The following is a 17,448-nucleotide window of genomic DNA, read 5'->3' on the forward strand; positions in this document are numbered from 1 at the left end:
CTCCTGCCGCGGAGCACAGGCCCCGGACGCGCAGGCTCAGCGGCCATGTCTCACGGACCCAGCCGCTCCACAGCACGTGGGATCCCCCTGGACTGGGGCACGAACCCCTATCCCCTGCATCGGCAGGCGGACTCCCAACTACTGCGCCACCAGGGAAGCCCTCCCTTGCTGCTTTTAATATGTTTTCTTTGTATTTAATTTTTGATAGTTTGATTAATATGTGTCTTGGCATGTTTCTCCTTGGATTTGTCCTGTATGGGACTCTCTGTGCTTCTGGACTTGATTGACTATTTTCTTTCCCATGTTAGGGAACTTTTCAACTATAATATCTTCAAATATTTTCACGGTCCCTTTCTTTTTCTCTTCTTCTGAGATTCCTATGATTTGAATGTTGGTGCATTTAATATTGTCCCAGAAGTCTCTGAGACTCTCCTCAATTCTCTTCATTCTTTTTTCTTTTTTATGCTCTGCGGTAGTTATTTCCACTATTTTATCTTCCAGGTCATGTATCCAATCTTCTGCCTCAGTTATTCTGCTATTGATTCCTTCCAGAGAATTTTTAATTTCATTTATTGTGCTGTTCATCATTGTTTGTTTGCTCTTTAATTCTTCCAGGTCCCTGTTAAATGTTTCTTGTATTTTCTCCATCCTATTTCCAAGATTTTGGATCATCTTTACTATCATTACTCTGAATTCTTTTTCAGGTAGACTATTTCCTCTTCATTTGTTTGGTCTGGTGGGTTTTTACCTTGCTCCTTCATCTGCTGAGTATTTCTCTCTCTTCTCATTTTGCTTAACTTACTGTGTTTGGGGTCTCCTTTTTGCAGGCTGCAGGTTTGTAGTTCCCGTTGTTTTTGGTGTCTGCCCCCAGTGGGTAAGTTTGGTTCAGTGGGTTGTGTAGGCTTCCTGGTGGAGGGGACTGGTGCCTGTGTTTCAGTGGATGAGGCTGGATCTTGTCTTTCTGGTGGGCAGGACCATGTCCAGTGGTGTGTTTTGGGGTGTCTGTGAACTTAGTATGATTTTAGGCAGCCTCTCTGCTAATAGGTAGGGTTGTGTTCCTGTGTTGCTAGTTGTTTGGCATGGGGTGTCCAGCACTGGAGCTTGCTGGTCATTGAGTGGAGCTGCGTCTTAGTGTTGAGACAGAGAACTCTGGGAGAGCTCTCGCCGATTGATGTTACGTGGGGCCAGGAGGTGTCTGGTGGTCTAATGTCCTGATCTCAGCTCTCCCACCTCAGAGGCTCAGGCCTGACACCCAGCTGGAGCACCAAAACCCTGTTAGCCACATGGATCAGAAGAAAAGGGAGGAAAAAAAAGAAAGAGAGAAAAAAAATAAAATAAAATAAAGTTATTAAAATAAAAAAATGTTAAAATACATCATTAAAATTAAAAAAGTAATTAACAAAAAAGAGCAACCAAACCAATAAACAAATCCACCAATGATAACAAGTGCTAAAAACGAAACTAAGATAAACATATAAATCAGAAACTAGTCAGTTGCATACAGCAAACCCCAAGTCCACAGTTGCTCCCAAAGTCCACTGCCTCTATTTTGGATGATTCATTGTCTATTCAGGTATTCCACAGTTGCAGGGTACATCAAGTTGATTGTGGGGATTTAATCCGCTGTTCCTGAGGCTGCACAGAGAAGTTTCCCTTTCTCTTCTTTGTTCGCACAGCTCCCAGGGTTCAGCTTTGGATTTGACCCCTCGTCTGCATGTAGGTCACCCTCTGGCATCTGTTCTTCACCCAGACAGGAGGGGGTTAAAGGAGTGGCTGATTAGGGGGCTCTGGCTCACTCAGGCCGGGGCAACGGAGGGGTACGGAATGCAGGGTGAGTGTGCGGTGGCCATGTGTTCTACCGGGGGTGTTGTCCCTGGATCATAGGACCCTGGCAGTGGCGGGCTGCACAGGCTCCCGGGAGGGGAGGTGTGGATAGTGACCTGTGCTTGCACACAGGCTTCTTGGTGGCTGCAGCAGCAACCTTAGCGTTTCATGCCCGTCTGTGGTGTCTGCGCCGATAGATGGCGGCTCCTGCCCGTTTCTGAAGCTTCTTTAGGCGGTGCTCTGAATCTCCTCTCCTCGCGCACCCTGAAACAATGGTCTCTTGCCTCTTAGGCAGGTCCAGACTTTTTCTCGGACTCCCTCCCGGCTAGCTGTGGCGCACTAGCCCCTTCAGGCTGTGTTCACGCAGCCAAACCCAGTCCTCTCCCTGGGATCTGACCTCCGAAGCCCGAGCCTCAGCTCCCAGCCCCGCCCGTCCTGGTGGGGGAGCAGACAAGCCTCTCGGGCTGGTGAGTGCCGGTTGGCACCGATCCTCTGTGCGGGAATCTCTCTGCTTTGCCCTCCGCACCCCAGTGGCTGCGCTCTCTTCTGTGGCTCTGAAGCTTCCCCCCCACCCCTGTCAACCCCCGTCTCCGCCCGCGAAGGGGCTTCCTAGTGTGTGGAAACTTTTCCTCCTTCACAGCTCCCTCCCAGAGGTCCAGGTCCCGTCCCTATTCTTTTGTCTCTGTTTTTCCTTTTTTCCTTTGCCCTACCCAGGTACGTGGGGAGTTTCTTACCTTTTGGGAGGTCTGAGGTCTTCTGCCAGCATTCAGTAGGTGTTCTGTAGGAGCTATTCCACATGTAGATGTATTTCTGATGTATCTGTGGGGAGGAAGGTGATCTCCACGTCTTACTCCTCCTCCACGTTGAAGGTCCGAGCCAGGATATATGAAGTTTGATCTTACAGTGGATTATCTTCCACCAACCCTCCCCTAGAGATTATGGAGAAACCAAGAGGCCACTTGGGTTTACCAGTTTTCCTGGTAAGTCAATGCAAGGAAACTATAACACAGCCTAGGCAGGGAGGAGTAAATACCGCAGGAAGGAAATGAATCCTCAGAAAGGTCAGGTCATAATTTCAGATCTTATTTTAGGAAAACAGAACTCACATTTATCCATACCCTTAGGGTCTCCATCTCAATGCCCCACAAGCTGGAGTCAGCAGTCACTGAAACCCAGGCTCACTACTGCCCCTGGTGGAGTCAAAAGAATCCACAGGGAGTACAGCCACTGGTGGTCTTGGACTGTGAAATTTGCACGTCAGGAGCAGGTCTTAGTGAGCTTGTTGTTTCTACAGGGATGAGTGGCAGGCAGCGTGCTCCAGGGAAAAAGGAGCAGGTTGGAGAGACCATTGGGAGAAGAGAGAAGTGGGAAGAATTTGGGTGTAAGTGAGGTCCCCGTGGCACAACCCTGAAGGCCTAGCCAGTGTTTCTCTCTACCACGTGTTAGAGTCACCTGAGTGCCTAAAAAAGCATGGATACCTCGACCCAACTAACTGAGTCAGCTGTGGGACCTGGCACCTCGCGGCCCTAGTACAGAAGGTGAGAGTGGGGCAGTACCAGTACAGTAAGCCAGCTCCTTCCCGAATTGAGTGTGACTTTGCAGCAACCATTGAATCATCCGTTAAAGTACTTCCCATCTTCTTTGGGAGGAGCGTATATCTGCTTCAGGGAAAAGGTCATTGGAGAGGCTAGTCTCCTGTCCTACCTTGTGTGAATGACGACAGCCCCCACACTGTGGATTGCTGTATATCGGCAGTGGGGGGACATCGAGGGAAGGTCCCAACCTTCCCCATCCCTAAGGGTAGCTCAGACATGCTGTGGGGACAGAAATGAGACGGGGCCTGCCACAGGACTCACAGTGCCTTTGAGCTGGAGGACGGGGGTGGGCCTGGGGGAGTGGGAGGAAGACAGGAAACCTGTGTGTGATATGTGTCTAGGCATTTTTAGAAAATTGGAAGGAAACACACTGAATAATATAGAAAATAATTTATAAAATAAAATTGGTTATCTGATGGTGAGATTCCTGATGATTTTCTTTTCTATGTGCTTCTCTATATTTCTAAAATTTTCTGTAGTGAACATGTATTATTATTATTGTATTTTTTAAAAGTTATATGTCCTACACAAAAAGGAATCCTGGCCTTCCAAAAGTATATGTTCTAAATGGGGTTTTCAAGTGACATTTGTGTTTGGAGTATTCACTTGGCTCTAGTGGTTACGACAGGGGGTGTTGTATATGCTTGTGGCGTCCTCCTCACCCAGGTTACTGTCTGTCACTATCAGTAGTACTAACATTAAGTTGATTAACATTGTCACAGGATTGTGATTTAAGGACTTCCTGCACTCTTTTTAGGTGAGCAAGTGATACCTTCTGTAGGAAATGGCCAGGAGCACATAGGACAAGAGCTCTTTGTTGCATTTCCTAGGCTTCCAAAACCACTATCAAACATATATTGGGCAAAATATATGTTTGCAATGTTCTATTGAGTATTACACACTGTGGTATCATCTCCTTAAGCCCTGGTGTGCAACGAAATATATTAACTACAACTTGAGTTGCTCTGTTCCATCCTGCACCCCATCAGATTATTGGAGTATGCTGTCCTTTGGATCCAACCATATCAACCACATTCACTGAAATGCACCATCAGGAGTAAGACGGTGCCCTCAGGTCTGTTAAGAGTAGATACCACAAAAGTAAAGGGTTAAATATAGGGACATTTTGGGCCCATTTAATCTGGTAAATGGAGATGATTTGATTCACTGGAGAAGATCCTGGCTCCTAAACCTGCTAGCTCAAATGACAAATGTCCTTCAAGAGGATCTCAAGGATGGAAGCCTCTTCACTTTTCTTTCATCTATCTTTCCGTCCCCTTTGTGATGGGGAAACACAAGTAGGGTTGGTTTTGAGTTTTAATTCAAAGCTATTATGAAGCATTTCACATGAGGAAGAAATTTCGACTTTTTGGTCATTTAATCCAGAAGGTCGAATAATTTCAGGGCAAGAAAAATGTGGTTTGTATCCTCAGAGGAATCAACACATTAACCATCCTGCAGGAATTTAAAACTCTTCTGTGTGGGTTAATGGGTACAATTAACACCAAAATTAGACACCGTATGTAAGTAACGGAGGCTATTTAACACAGTTATTGACTACACAAAGCTCTGGACTGTGGATTAGGCAGTCTCACAGTTCATTAGAGAATGTAACTAGCAAGGGTTTATTGGATTTCGTTATTGGCTCCAGAGCAGACTGGTATGGGAAATACCTTGGTGGGTAGTTTTCAGAAGAATACCTAAGTGACCATCATTTCAATGTCTGAAGTGGGTAAGGATGTATTTTCAGATATAGATTCAGTTTACCAGACTAAATTCTCATCATACGTTCCTCCCCACCTCTCTCCAATCTTCAATGGCTCCCTTTTTCCCCACCACATTAAATAGACTTTTCTGCCCAACCATCAAGGTCCTTCATGATTCTCCGTCCCTCATTTCACTTTGCCACAAGCTTCTGCCGGCCTCAGGGCTGGTCATCACCTGAGACCAGTTCTCCTTATCTTCCTCCATGGTTGACTCCTATCTAGGACCAAACAAAGAATCATTTACTGAGAAAGACGTTAGCCCACGGCAGAGAGAAGGAGAGGGATGCATATTTGAATGTGTAAGGAGGGCAGTCATGGTAAAAGCTTTCCTGAAATTTAAGCACACTGACCCTTTAAGCAAAAGTTTCCAACACTCGCTGCCCATTGGAGTCACCTGAGAAGCTTTTATAAAATACAGCCACCTGGTTCCACACTCAGAGATTCTGATTGAATTGCTTGAGGTGGGGCGCAGGCGCCCAAATGTTTTCAGTTTTCCAGGTAGTTCTAAAGTGCAGCCGGGTTAAGAACTACTCCTTCAGGGCAGGGCTTCCCAGACTTTGATGTATTTATAAATCAGGGGTGTTGGGAGTGGGGAGCTTTTGTTACAGGGAAGATTCTGATTCAGCAGGCTTGGGTGAGGCTTGACATTTTGCATCTCTAAAAGGTTCCCAGGTGATGCGGCTGCTGGTTTTCTGACTGCGCTGTGGATAGCAGGGTCAGAACTGGGAAGTTGCAACAGGACACAGACGACACGTTTTACATCCGAAAAGAAGGTGAGATAAAGCACGCCTGCTGTTATACTAAGTTTCTGCCGAATAGGATGGGGATGATGATGATAATTCGAAAGCTGGGTAAATATAATTCAAGTTTCCCCAGACCTCACCAACCTGTGAGTACAAATAAGGTCTCGCGTTTACAATATGTTTGCAGTATTACTCAGATGTCTGCTTATCACCCTATTTGTACATCACAGAACCTCCAGCTCCCTCTCTGTGTCTCACCCAGTGATTTCTAAGCGGCCCTGGGGGTCTCTCACTTTATTTCAACAATAATTCTCTCAGGCTCTTCAGCTCAGTATCTCCTAGTTCATCCTGGAAGCTCAAGACACTACCTGGGGAGGGGTGGTCCTGCCTCTGGGGCCAGCACCTGCCCTGACAGCCCTGGTGTCCCCTTTAAAGGCACTGTCTCCCAGGAGTCCCAAAGCTGCAGAACCCAGGGAGGCCAGAGCAGGGCTCCCTGACAGAGCCTGCGCCCTGCCATGGCCCACGCATCAGTGGCGTTCCTCCTTTCCTCCCAGGTGCGTTCAGCGTGGAGTCAGCCCCACTTGCTTCCTGCTGTGTCAGCCGGAGTCTCTTCAGAAATGGCGTCAGCCGCAACCCGTGGCCCCTCTCCAGGCCCAGTCCACGCACTGGCAAAGACACAGGCATCGCATCTGTGTCGGTACAAGAGGGAAAATGTGAATTGGTTCTGAACTGTGAAATCCGCCGCCTGGAATTGAGTTCCTTACCTGAGGACGTATTGCAGTCGGATGGCCGGTGCTCGTGAATGCTGCGGGGCAGTGGTTCCCCATTTCCCTACCTTTTTGAGTGGGATCTCACCCTTTTTGGATGTCTTTCAAGATGCATCTGGAAATTAAAATTCCAACAAGATGGAGATGAAGTCTTGCTGCCCACGCCCAGCCCTACTGCTCAGAGGTAAGCCCTGTTGACTGTTTTCGTTTCTAAGTCTTTTCATGGCTACCTCCGTTGCTAAACTGTATGGTTATACCTCTGCTTCATGATTTCTTGGTTTTAAGCACTGTCTCTAAATTACCAGCGTGAAAAATGTGAAATTTAATTCACTTATACCATCTCCTTTTCTGACACCCTCCTGATTTTGCTGGTTATATTTTTTAATGACTGGTTCTTATTTTGGTTACTTTTGCAGTTTTAAGTAATGTGCTTAAACTTGTTTCTTGGTCCATACTCTCTAGATATTGTGTCTTTACTTACTAATGTGTATGATAAAGGAATTTACATGCCTGCGTATTCCTCCACTCCTCTCTTCTCTCCAAGTCCAGTTAGCTGTGTTGTTACTTTGTTTATCTAAATGGAAGACAGAGTTAAGAAAGTTATGTTAAAAGAAACATTGTTTCATTAAGAAGCCGGGCAGGTTGGCTGGATGAGCAAAATAGGAAATCTAATTTCATATCTGTGGGGATATCCCAAGAGTCAAAGTCAAATCCATTCTCTTCCCTTGAACTCCGTCAAACAGTCTGAATCGTGCAATGTGTAGTTTGTTTTGCTTTTGGAATTAATACTCTTGTACCGTTTTGCGCCCCTGGTGTTTTAAATTCTTTCTTGTTGAGAAGGTAAGGTTTTTTCCTTAATCACTGATATCTTCCAGCTGTTTAATACATTTTGAGGCCAGGAATATGCACTGGCTTTTCCTTCTAGGCCGTGTGTGTAGACATTATCCCGGGAGTGCTTTTTGATACACTCTTGAGTTTCACTGTTCTTAGAGCTCGAGTCATTGTGTTTCTTTGGTTTATTTTTCCTTTTGCCACAGTAGATCCTCAAGTTACTTTTCCAGAAAAAGTAGGTAGGCGTTTGCATGTCTGAAAATGGGTTTTTGGATATGAGTTTTTGCATGTGTGAACGTGTATTATGTTCCCCTAATAACTGGTTAATATTTTGGTTAATTTTACAATCAAATCATTTTCCTTCAGAACCTTGAAGGCATTTCTCTACTGCCTTCTAGAATTTAGTGTCGCTGAAGAAGTAATGGTTAAGAACACTAAGCCAAACTACTGGTTTTGTTACCAAACTAAGGGTTTAGCTGCTCGTTGCTCAGGAATCCAATACTGAGAGACAGGTGTTGGGTAAAAGGAAAAAGAGCTTTATTGAGAACGCTGGCAATCCTGAGGAGAAGGTAGACTCACATCCGGAAGAATCAGCTCCCCAGGTTTTGTTCAGAGATTATATAGGGAAAAGAGGAAAGGGCTACATTCTGGGGAGGGGATAAACTTCTATTTTCAGAGACGATTGTCTCAATCATGCGATTCCAAATAGTGCTCTTGTCTCACTTGTGGCTGGAACATTATCTGAGCCACGAATCCCTGGTCAGCTAGTCCTTCTGGTTCCACATAGTCTGGGGTCTACATGCTTGAGGGAAGCATACAGTTAACTTCTTCCACCTGGTGGGGATTTCAGTATCTGCAAAACAGCTCAAAGGACTCGGCTCAGAGTATTATCTATATACCTTGAGGAGGAACTAAAGTCCTTGACTTTGTTTAATGGCTAAGCTATTATTATTTTGTCTTGCTTGACTGTTTTCCTTTCTTTCTGCATTTTCTCACTTCTCTGACTAAATTTAGTCTTTGGATAAAGTTTTTCTACAGACAAGAGGCAGGTGGAGGACATGGGCGGGGTGGGGGGGGGAGGGTCTGTCCTGGGAAGAACCCATGGGGTTCTGCTCAGTTACAGTTTGAATCCCAATTCTGCCACCTGCTGGTTCTGTATCCATGGGTAAATTGCTCAGAATTTTCATGTGAAAAAAGATAATTGGGCTTCCCTGGTGGCGCAGTGGCTGGGAGTCCGCCTGCCGATGCAGGGGACACAGGTTCGTGCCCCTGTCGGGGAGGATCCCACATGCCGCGGAGCGGCTGGGCCCGTGAGCCATGGCCGTTGAGCCTGTGCGTCCGGAGCCTGTGCTCCGCAACGGGAGAGGCCACAGCAGTGAGAGGCCCCGCGTACCGCAAAAAAAAAAAAAAAAAAAAAAAAAAAGTAATAATAATAACGGTGGTAGTAGTAATAGTAGCTAACTCATAGGACTATTGTGAGGATTGAATTTACCTAACACATATAAAGTTAAAACAGCTGCTCATACACAGCAAGCCCTATAAGTGTTAGCTCTGTTTTGGAATCAATTTTATCATCATTATCTTTATCCTGAGTATTTTGAAATTTCGTGGTAATAAAGCTCTGTGGGTCCTTTTGCACTCAATGAACTTGGTACTTGGAACACCCTTTCAAGTATCTTCCTTTAATTCTGGAAATTTAAAAAATTGTTTTAAAGATAATTTCTTGGCTTCCATTTTCTCTCTTCTTTCTAGGATGTCTTAGTTAAATGTGGGCTGTTTTGGATTGAGATTATGTGTTTCTTCTTACTTCAGATTTTCCATTTCTTTCTTTTCTATATTCTGGGAGATTTTCTCATCTCTTTTTCTTCCACCTAACTTATTACATTTTAAATTTCTGTGTTCATATCTTTATCATAAACTATTTCTTGTTCTTTGCTCCTTTTTGGAGTTTTTAATGAAGATAGTATCTATCCATATCCTGTGGCTTTTAGTTAGATTTGTTTTATGATCTCCAATTTCTGCTAAATTATCTTGGTTCCTTCAGAATGTGATGACAATGGTCCTTTATAGACGCCTCACACCTTTTGAACATTCTATATTTTAATATTTCTCCATGATATTAATGCAGATGTATTTTAAAAATCACATTTCCAACTCCCTGTAACTAGAACATAGACTTTAGTTCTGTTGATCAAAATACGTTTCTTTAAGAACTTTGATTCTAAAGTTGGTTTTACAAGGAAACTGCTAGGACACCTGGCATCTGTTTTGCACTGAGGGGCGGCAGGAGCAAATTTCTCTGAGATCTGCAGCAGCAGGGACCACAACAGATCCTTTACTGGACTAGTTCTGCAATATGGTTCTGGGAGATGTTCTTGGAGACTCCAGGTTGATCCCTCTTATTCTTTCAAGATTGTCTAAGATGCTGAATACCCAATAACATGCTTGCCTGATGATGACTCTCTAGCTGGATTTATCCCCCAAATTCCAGATTTTTTTTCAAACTGCCCACATAACCTTGCCACATGGACACCCAATGAACCCCGCTTCCTGGTATTCATGCCCTTCTATAATCCTCTTTCCTTTGAGTGTGGGAAGGCTGAGCATATTGACTCGCTTCTAATGAATAGAATATGGCAGACATGATGGGATGTCGCATCTAAGATTATGCAAATAAAAGACTGTGGCTTCCAACTTGGATGCTCATTCTTTCTGGCTCTCTCTTGGGTCATTCACCCTGGGGAAAGCCAACTGCCATGTCATAAGGCAGCCCTGCATAGAGGCCTATGTGGTCAGAGACCAAGGCCTGCCAAGAACCACATGAGTGAGCTGGGAAACAGATCCCCTCACTCTCAACTAAGCTTTCAAATGAGACCATAGCCCCAGTCAACAGCTTGACTGCAACTTCATGAGAGAAGGTGCCCAGAGGCACCCAGCTGAACTACCTGATTTCTGGCTCACAGAAAGTGTGAGATACTAAATGTTTGGTGTTTTTCAGCCACTTCATTTCAGGGTAATTTGTTATGCAGCAATAGCTCACTAATACATATATCACAAATTTAACTTGTCTAAAACCAAGCACTGCCCGCAGTGTGCTGCTCCTCTCATAGTCTTCCCCATCTTAATAAATGAAACCCTATCCTTTCAGTTGCTGAGTCCAAAATGTTGGAGTTATCCTTGACTTTTCTTTTTCTCTTGTAACTAATAGAAAAACCATCAGCAAACCCTGTCAGCTCTATCTTCAAAATATTTCTAAAATTTGACCATCTCTCATCACCTTCACTACTAGCACCCTGGACCACTTGTTCCTGGAAACTCACTGAGATGATAAAGGTGGTAAACTTAACTGCTCAGTATGTCATCTTCAATCAGAAGATACTCCATTATATTGTAATTTTTATTTCTTATCATCTCCACTATATGGTAATGTCTTTATTTTTCTATTATTTTTTTTACCAGAAACTTTTGTTCCTGGTGTTATGAAATTTTATAATGATATGTATGCCTCTGGGTGTGGGCATTTTTATTCACTGTGCTGAACAGAAAAATTTACTTCTCCTTCACTTTGGAAAAATTTTCACTATTTTTGGATAATTTTCTACTCACTGTCTTATCTCCCTGGAGCTCCTATTAGTTGGAAATTGTACCTTCTGGGTAGATTAACCACCTCTCTAAGCTTTCTTGTTTTCTATCTTTGTATTTTTTTTTTAATCTCCTTTCTGTGAAGTTTCTTCATCTCCCTGTCCTTCAATTGAATTTATTTTGGCTGTCCTATTTTTAATTTCCAAGAGTTCTTTTCATTCCCTATTTGTTCTTGTTCTTGGCATTTCTTGTCTTATGAATACAATATCCTCTCTTATCTCTTGGAAGATGCCAGCTCTACTTGGTGGGTTTTGTTTGTTTTCATCTTCTCTATTTCCTCTGGATTTATTTCTTCTCTTTGCTTTGTGTTCTTTTGCTTTGGATGGCTTTCCCAAATATTTGGAGGTTCTTTGCTATATGCTTTGTTAAAAGATTAAATGAGGCATATTAAAAATTTTAAGAGTTTATTTGAGCAAAAGTACATTCAAAGCAGCGCCAAATAGGAAGTGGTTAGGAGTGCTGTACCCACAGGAGCCAGGTAAAGACTTATATGGAGAAAGTGCAGAAGCAAAGAAGGGAAATTATTTGATTGGTTATAGTTTAAAGCCTAGTTGGCTGTTTGTGATTGGTTTTCCTTACTGTGTTGATCTCATAACCTTGAAGCAGTTACAGGCTTAGATTTTGGTGGCTCTAATGCCGTACAGTTTATGTAAGCAAGCACCAGTCTAACGGCCTCCTTGTTTAATTATTTTAACAGCTTATAGTCAAGAGTAAGACCACGCATGGATTTCATTTGCTGACTAATGGATTTCACTTTAGAATAATTACGGCAATTGGGCATTTCTATGGAGGACATTTCTCTGGGATCCCGAGTAACATGTATATTGCAAAAGGGCTTATTCCTACATTGGGAGGCAAGGAATAATAGCCAATCATAGAATAGCGAACATGAGTGCTAAAGTATTATTGTCTACACATGATTTCCCTGCAAGATATTGAACTATTCCCTTACCATATTTTATTATCATTATGCTATAATCTGTGGCCAACTTTAGGACAAGGATTGTTACTTATTCATCTTGATATTCCTCAATGTTTCAATAAATGCATGTGGAATGAATGAATGGATAAGCTAAGTGTGGTGGAGATTTACTTAGAGCTTTGCCCAGAAATTCAAATAACACCAACCTAATGATGTTGGCCAGCTAACTGCTGATTGTGTCAGAGGTACCCGCCCAGGCCCTTGTTGATCCACCCCAGGTGAGGCAACTCAGATCTGTGTGATGGAAACAAGGGTCTGCATTTGCTTAGCACACAGCAGGAGGGTCATTGTCTCCACTGTGCTGTGTTGCTGCTTATGCTTAGCAACGAGACTAGGTTCATTCTTGGGTCTTTCTGTCAAAACTAAACATGGAGATAATGGGTTCCAACCACAGTTGGCCCTAGAATAACATGGAGTTTGACTTGCCTGGGTCCATTTATATGAGGAATTTTTTCAATAAATATACAGTCAGCCCTTTGTATTTCTGGGTTTTACATCTGCAGATTCAACCAACTGCAGATGGAAATTTCCATCCCTGGTTAGTTGAATTTGCTGATGCAAAACCAGGTATACAGAGGGCCACTGGACTATGCCATTCTGTATATGGGACTTGAGCACCCATGTATTTTGGTATCTGCAGGGGCTCTTGGAACCAGTTTCCTGTAGATACCAAGGGACGATTGTATATAGTGATCCCTTCTGTGTATTTGGTTGGGATATTCTTCCCTCTTGTATTTTCCACATTAAAGTGCTATCAGTACTGTCAGCTCTGTTGTTTTGCCATTTCACTAAGCTGAAGAGCCACTTATCTGAAAATGTCCCCTCTTTGAGACCAATGGTGAACATTATATACTTTTCCATCTAGGGAAAGGAACATTATCCCTATTCTTTTTTTCCCTCTTTAAGTCAGTTTGTGTCATATTTTCTCCAACATCAACATAATAAACATTTTTAATAGGCTTTCTTAATACTTTTTGGAAGTATAAATAGATGATGCCTTTCCCACTGAAGCATGTATTATTCACTTACATCCTACCAAGTACAATAATGGATAAAGAAAAGAAATTTTCCCTTCAGAAATTTACAGTCTAGTGGAGGAAAAATACACAAACATAACTAATACAAGTTTGGCAAATATTATAGTAGTATTAACACCACAGAATTTAGGGGATGGAGAATAAACCAGGGGTCGCTCTGTGATCCTAGCTGGGTTTACACAGAGCTTCTAAATGATTCTCAGATACTTAAATAAAATTTTAAATTGGTAAAATTACCTTGTGCTTTACTTTTATCACTTCCAATTCAGATTTGTAAATTAACAAACGGAAATCTGTAGTGACAGGCAGGTGTGAAAGAGAACCCACAGAAACAGCTGCTTTAAGGAATAATATTGAACATGTATAAAAGCTGTTAATAAATAAAAAGAAGCCCATATGTGTATTTTAAAAATCCAACACTTCTTTTCTGGCTTGCTTACAATTCCTAAGAGTAGAGAGATTAAAAAGAAATTAACCAAATCTGCTCAGATTTGCAAAGACCCTCAAGGAATCCTAAAGGATAAGACATGAGTTCATGTGAAAGATTAAGAAATGATGGTTGTTAAAAAGGAAAGAGGAGCAAGCATGAAAGACAGAACAAAGCCTCATGAATGTGGACAGGAAGTGAAACTGAGGTGAGAAGGTGGGTTTGACAAGCAAGAAGGGCTTGAGTACGACTCCTCAAAGGAGCCCTTGGATTCTCAGAGTTCCCTTGGGAAACGAAGAGGTTGAGAAGACTCCAGGCCTCCTCAGTCCCCTTCTCCTGTCACCAACAAAGACCAAAGCAGCTCTGGGTGTGTCTCTTTTGCAGACTGTTACCGAGTCCAAGCTCATACTGCTCACTGCACGACAGGCCGGTAAATCAAAGGACAAGCTGTTGGGGCAAAGGAATAACTTTGTTCAGAAAGCCAGCAGACGGAGAAGATGGTGGACTAGTGTTCCAAAGAACCATTGCCCAAGTTAGAATTCAGGCTTCTTTTATACTAAAAGGGGAGGGGGTGTGGCTGGTTGTTGCAGACGTCTTTTTTTTTTTTTTTGGTGCCGGAATCCTTTGTTCTTGCAGCTGTCCACATAGGTCTGGTCACAATGTTCCTATAAACCTCCAACAAGACAAATGGTATTCTCTGTTCTGCAACTTTTAATCTCTATATGAATGGAAAGGTGTTATACCTTTAAAGGTCAGAGCCCGAGAATGGGCTATCCTGTATATTTCAGGCTATAGGCAACATTCTTAACTTGTAGCAAAAGCAATGGAATACAAAGGTTAAAGTAAAAGAAACAGATCCAATATGGGATCAGATTTGTTCTTTCCTATTACAAGATTAGACTACTGCATAAGATTTCATTTGAACCGAGTGTTTGGAAGTTCATGCAAAATTTAAACGAAGGTTACTGCCTTGGCACAGAGAGTCATTCAGTAAGGTGGAAGTGGTATCAGTACAGCAACCTGAATCAACAATCACAAAAGCAGGCAGTATAATGCAAGCAAAACGGACAGACTTTGGAAATCCTGGCAGGTACTCGATAAACTAAGTAGAAAAAGCAGATGCTAGTAGAGTCTAGGGTTCCATAGGAAAGGCCAGGTTGAACAGAAATCATTAAAGATCAATATTCTGACATGAATGGCAACCTCAATTCAGTCATGGGGAGGAAACATTATGGAAATCCACATAGGAGCAAAGCTCAAAGACAGCTGCCGGTTAAAGTTTTAAACAGCAAATTTAAAGACAGGCTCTTCTAAGGATTTAAGAAGAAAAGAAACATTGAGAGATATAAACACAAAACAAACTTGGAGTGTACCCCTTAAAACACTAGAGAATACAAAAGGAAGGCTCTGGGGAAAATTTGCACAAAGCTAAGAGAAATGGGGTTGTCAGTTTCACAAAGGGTTGGCCAGGTTGACCTTTGCCTTGACCTTTAACAAAGACCAGGTTAACCTTTCTTTTAGAAGGCAAAGGGCATTTGAAAGACATGCTGAAACAAATCCCACAGCTGCAAGAACTTTCATGAGGGGCTCTGCAGATCTGAATTGGATGAAGGCTCTTCTGAAAGAGAAGTTGCCTAGTACCTTCCCAGGAGGCATGGTTAATGAAGGAATGTTAATGTCTATCAATCAGACCACAAAAATATAAGAAGCACAAGATACAAACTTGATTCTTAAAAAAAATGTCAGATTTCTGGGTTAATGCACACACCTGCTCTCCATAGCATTCATCATAGGATCCCAATAATAATAATAATAATAATTTTTTTTTTTTTGCGGTACGCGGGCCTCTTACTGCTGTGGCCTCTCCCATTGTGGAGCACAGGCTCTGGACACGCAGGCTCAGCGGCCACGGCTCACGGGCCCAGCCGCTCCGCGGCATGTGGGATCTTCCCAGACCGGGGCACAAACCCGTGTCCCCTGCATTGGCAGGTGGACTCTCAACCACTGTGCCACCAGGGAAGCCCCCCAATAATTATTTTTAAATGAATAAATCAGTATTCCAGCCTCTATCCTAGACATTCAATATATGGTGGTAAGAGCACAGACATGGTTTGTGGACTTTAAAGTCTGGTAGATTGAGGGGGCAGAATGAAGAGAAATCAAGACATTAAAGCTTACTGCAGCAGCTATGCAAATAAAAAGCAAGCCATTGTAACAGTTAAAAAATGTACATAGAAGGTGGTGAAAAATGTAAATGTATCATGTATATGTAAGTTAAAAAGATGGAATCATTTGGATAAAGAAGAGCCCTGACAGAATTAAGAACAAAATCTAATGATCTGTTGCTTAAAGAGACACACTTAAAAATGAAAGTCATATGTAAAGTAAAAGGCTAAGCTATGTAGCTTACTATCTTACAAAATGTAATGAGGTCTTACAGAACAAATACCATAATTCTTCCTGATATGTTCTCAAGGTTGATAAAGAGTTTATACACAAGAAAATTGAGACATTTAATTACCAATGGGAAAATGCATAATTTTCTTAGCAATATAAGAAAAAAATAAACCATCTTCTAGGCACCATTACTCATGGTTTCAAGTAGCAAAAATAAAGTTATACAGTCCAATGCTGGCAAGCACATTAAAAGGATCATACACCATGATCAAGTGGGGTTTATCCCAGGAATGCAAGGATTCTTCAATACACGCAAATCAATCGATGTGATACACCATATTAACAAATTGAAGGAGAAAAACCATATGATCATCTCAATAGATGAAGAAAAGGCTTTTGACAATATTCAACACCCATTTATCATAAAAACTCTCCAGAAAGTAGGCATAGAGGGAACTTACCTCAACATGATAAAGGCCATATATGACAAACCCACAGCCAGTATTGTTCTCAATGGTGAAAAACTGAAACCATTACCTCTAAGATCAGGAAGAAGACAAGGTTGCCCATCCTCACCACTATTATTCAACATAGTTTTGGAAGTTTTAGTCACAGCAATCAGAGATGAAAAAGAAATAAAAAGAATCCAAATAGGAAAAGAAGAAGTAAAGCTGTTACTGTTTGCAGATGACATGATACTATACTTAGAGAATCCTAAAGACTCTACCAGAAAACTACTAAAGCTAATCAATGAATTTGGTAAAGTAGCAGGATATAAAATTAATGCACAGAAATCTCTTGCATTCCTATACACTAATGATGAAAAATCTGAAAGAGAAGTTAAGGAAACACTCCCATTTACCACTGCAACAAAAAGAATAAAATACCTGGGAATAAACCTACCTAAAGAGACAAAAGACCTGTATGCAGAAAACTATAAGACACTGATGAAAGAAATAAAGATGATACAAGCAGATGGAGAGATATACCATGTTCTTGGATTGGAAGAATCAACATTGTGAAAATGACTCTACTACCCAAAGCAATCTACACAGATTCAATGCAATCCCTATCAAACTACCACTGGTATTTTTCACAGAACTAGAATAAAAAATTTCACAATCTGTATGGAAACACAAAAGACCCCGAATAGCCAAAGCAATCTTGAGAAAGAAAAAAGGAGCTGGAGGAATCAGGCTCCCTAACTTCAACTATACTACAGAGCTACAGTAATCAAGACAGTATGGTACTGGCACAAAAACAGAAATATAGATCAATGGAACAGGATAGAAAACCCAGAGATAAACCCACACACATATGATCACCTTATCTTTGATATAGGAGGCAAGAATATACAATGGAGAAAAGACAGCCTCTTCAATAAGTGGTGCTGGGGAAACTGGACAGCTACGTGTAAAAGAATGAAATTAGAACACA

The sequence above is a fragment of the Stenella coeruleoalba genome, assembly GCF_951394435.1.
Source record: "Stenella coeruleoalba genome assembly, chromosome: 11".
Lineage (NCBI taxonomy): Eukaryota > Metazoa > Chordata > Mammalia > Artiodactyla > Delphinidae > Stenella > Stenella coeruleoalba.